The following is a 3,459-nucleotide window of genomic DNA, read 5'->3' as shown; positions in this document are numbered from 1 at the left end:
GTGTGGAGGGGGTCCCGGGCTGATGGAGTCATCCTGAGAAGTGTGGAGGGGGTCCCGGGCTGATGGAGTCATCCTGAGAAGTGTGGAGGGGGTCCTGGACTGACAGAGTGAACTCTGAGAAGGGAGGGGGTTCTGGGTTGGCTGAATTACCCTGAAAAGAGCGAAGTAATTAGACATTATACGGAAGACAACAACCTAGAATAAGAGGACTGGGGGGAGGAGAGGTAATTGTTACAACAATGAATGAATATTAAATAAACCACAAGTGAACTGGGGGAGGGGGAAGGGAGGGAGACCAGGTTTAAAGTGCAACAATGAATGAATGAATGAATGAAAATCTAACTTTAATGTAAATTTTCCTTAAAATAATAATAAAAATAAAAATATTTTTTTAAAAAAGGGGACAGTGGAACCACCTCTGTTGTCTTGACCCTTGGGCAGGGCAGGGGAGGGGTCAACCTCAGCCAAGATCCTTCACCCGAAACATCAGACCCAGGGCTGAGGGAGGTGGGGTGGGGTGGGTTGTGTGTGCATGGGACTTAGGTACCTGATGTCCCCTGGGCAGGATGGAGAGCTGACCTTCATGCTGGCCCTGACCTTGGCTGTCTCCTCTCTGAGGTGATTTCCTAATGGTTGAAAAGGAGAAGTTTAAAGTCTTGGGGTGGGGTGACGTGGCACACGGAGTGGGGGGAGGAGGTGGCTTTGAGAATCCTGAGGAAACAAAGCAAACTCCTTCCTGTCTGTGGTTCCTGGTGCAGCCCTTGGGGCTGTGGTCTGGATGATGGGGTCTTGGACTAGACCGTGTTGGGGATGGCAGGGTCTCTGGCTGTGCTGTCCTGGGCTCTGTGGTTTGGATTATGAGGTCTGGACTGGGCAGTGTTCAGGTTTGTGGTCTGAATCGTGGTATCCCAGCCTGTGCTGCCCTGGGGTCTGTGATCTGGATGATGGGGTCTTGGACTAGATAGTGTTGGAGCCATGGTCTGGATGGCAGGTCTCTGGTTGTGCTGTCCTGTGCTCTGTGGTCTGGATGGTGAGGTCTGGACTAGGCAGTGTTGGGGTCTGGGGTCTGGATCGTGGGGTCTCAGGCTGTGCTGTCCTGTGCTCTGTGGTCTGGATGGTGAGGTCTGGACTAGGCAGTGTTGGGGTCTGGGGTCTGGATCGTGGGGTCTCAGGCTGTGCTGTCCTGGGGTCTGTGGGGTTTGTGATTCTCTGCATCATCCTTAGACTCTTTTAACCTGAGCAGGATGAGATGGGGCAGAGGCGTGGACGCCGGCAGCATTTCCTCAGCGCTTCTCGGTTCCCTTCCTCCATGCTGCACTGCAGCAAAGCAGCGTGTCTTTCCTTGGGGAGAAAGAGGTGAGAAGATGCAGGTGACAGATTCGTAGGAGCTGGCAGTGTAGGGAGCAGACCGCAGGAGGGAATTTTAAAAGGTGACAGACTCCAATCAGCCATGAGCTCACAGGGCAGCATTTACTTGGGGATGGAGCTTGGAAGGCAGGCCGGGGCAGGACAGAAGGAAGAATGGAAATGTGACACACAGAGAGGGAGTGGGGATGATGATTACTGTTCTAGAACAATGTCTGTGAATTATTGAGTGAACAACAAGGTCAGCTGTAAACGTCCACTCAGATCCTAATGGACTTGTGTGTGCTGTCTGTGTGTGTGACACGCTTGTCGCAGGGATGGCCGTGCGCGTGTCAGATATTGCCATGGTGAGGAGTGGAAAGGGGAGAACATGGAGCAGGACCTCACGACGTCCTCCCCGGCCAAGCCTGAACACCCACACACTCCTCCTTAGCCCCTGCCCCAGCTCAGTGTTGGTGGTCTCCACCCCAGGCTTGACTCGGTCCTGGATGTGAGTGTTTTACCCGCACACACAGAGGGGAGGGTGGAGGCAGGACCTTGAGCAGGAAACCACAGGAAAACCTCACCCTGTCGACCCCATGTCCACTGGCCAGTGTGGAGGACAGCAGGGCTGTGGCCTGCAGTAGCTGGGTGCAGTGGTCACTGCCTCTCATAGGGCCAGGGCCCCTTGGGCAGTCTGCTCTAATTAAGATTTACTGCTGTAGAAACGGATGAATGATCGCCAAGGATTGGCATCCACTCCATGGCGGGTCATACCACGGATGTTATGTGCTTACATGCGCGTGTTCTATGTATGGACTGTTACCTGTGAAAATACAGTGCTCAAGTGGGGAGGGCTGGGTAACTTTACATTGAGAGAGCTGTCCTTTTCTGAAGAACCATCCCACCCCATCCCATCCCATCCCATCCCATCCCATCCCATCCCATCCCATCCCATCCCATCCCATCCCATCCCATCACTACTTGCAAGAGCTAATGAATTTATGGAATTGCCCACTGCCAGTCACCAACATCAGGAAAGAAGTTCACTGAGCTGCAGTGTGGAGGCCACTGGACTGACCCAGCCTCACCCACCAAGTGGTCTTGCCCGACGCACCTGGTCAGTGCCAGGCCCAACGAGCAGCCCCCAGTGGCCACAGTGGCATGCTAGCAGAGGAAAGCCATCTGCTCAGACCAGGGGGCAGGAAGGAGCAGACAGGTGCTCCGACCTTGCTGATGGCCTTACTATACGGTGGGAATAGAGGAGACTGTGGATGCCAACAGTGTCCGATAGTCACACGCAGACACTTCAGGTGCAGAATCCAGCAAAATGCAAAAGGAAAAAAGCGCGAGCAGGCGTTTGATCCCACGTGGTCATTGCTGTGTGGCGTGGTTATCATGTCCACCATCCCCTATCAGTCCCTCGGGCTGTGGTGGTCTGGGTGTGACTGTGACACTGAATTTTGACAGGAAGACTGCTATGTCTGTCTCCTGCTGGTGGCTGGTGAGTTTGAACCACTGATCTTCAGATTAGCATGACAATGCTTAACACCCCAGGGCGGCATAGATTGTTGGGTTTTGTTGTTAAGTGCTGTTGAGTTGTGTATGACTCAGAGTGACCCTGTGAACCCCATCTTAACCTGTGCCATCCGCCTCTCCAACACACTTGAGCCCATTGCAGCAGTCACTGTGTCAATTCATCGTGTTAATGGTCTCCTCTCCTTCGCTAACCCTTCACCTTTCCAAGCATGATGTCCCTCTCCAAGGAATAGCTTCTCCTGGCCACATGCCCATGTGTGTGAGACGGAGCTCTGGCATCCTTGCCTCTAAGGAGCACTCTGGCTGCACTTTCTCGAAGGCCTGTCTGTCTGTTCTTTGCAATAAGTAGGTCTCAGATATTTCTTTGAATTCCCAGGCGCCCTCCAGACCGCTCTCTCTGTCTCTTTCTCCTACCTGCCTCCCCCAGCAGTCTACCTGTTGAGGAAATGATCTCTCAGATCTCCCACCATGTGTGTTGCTGATTGCCTCTGCGATGTCCCTGGCTGTGCCCCTCTGCCCTGTGTGTTGTAACCGGCGGTGCATCTGGAGGTGTGTGCGCTGCCAGGCTGCCACGCT

This window comes from Elephantulus edwardii, unplaced genomic scaffold (assembly GCF_000299155.1).
Source record: "Elephantulus edwardii isolate Elephantulus edwardi_28Jun2011 unplaced genomic scaffold, EleEdw1.0 scaffold00003, whole genome shotgun sequence".
Classification (NCBI taxonomy): Eukaryota; Metazoa; Chordata; class Mammalia; order Macroscelidea; family Macroscelididae; genus Elephantulus; species Elephantulus edwardii.
Note: the sequence above shows the minus strand (reverse complement) of the source record.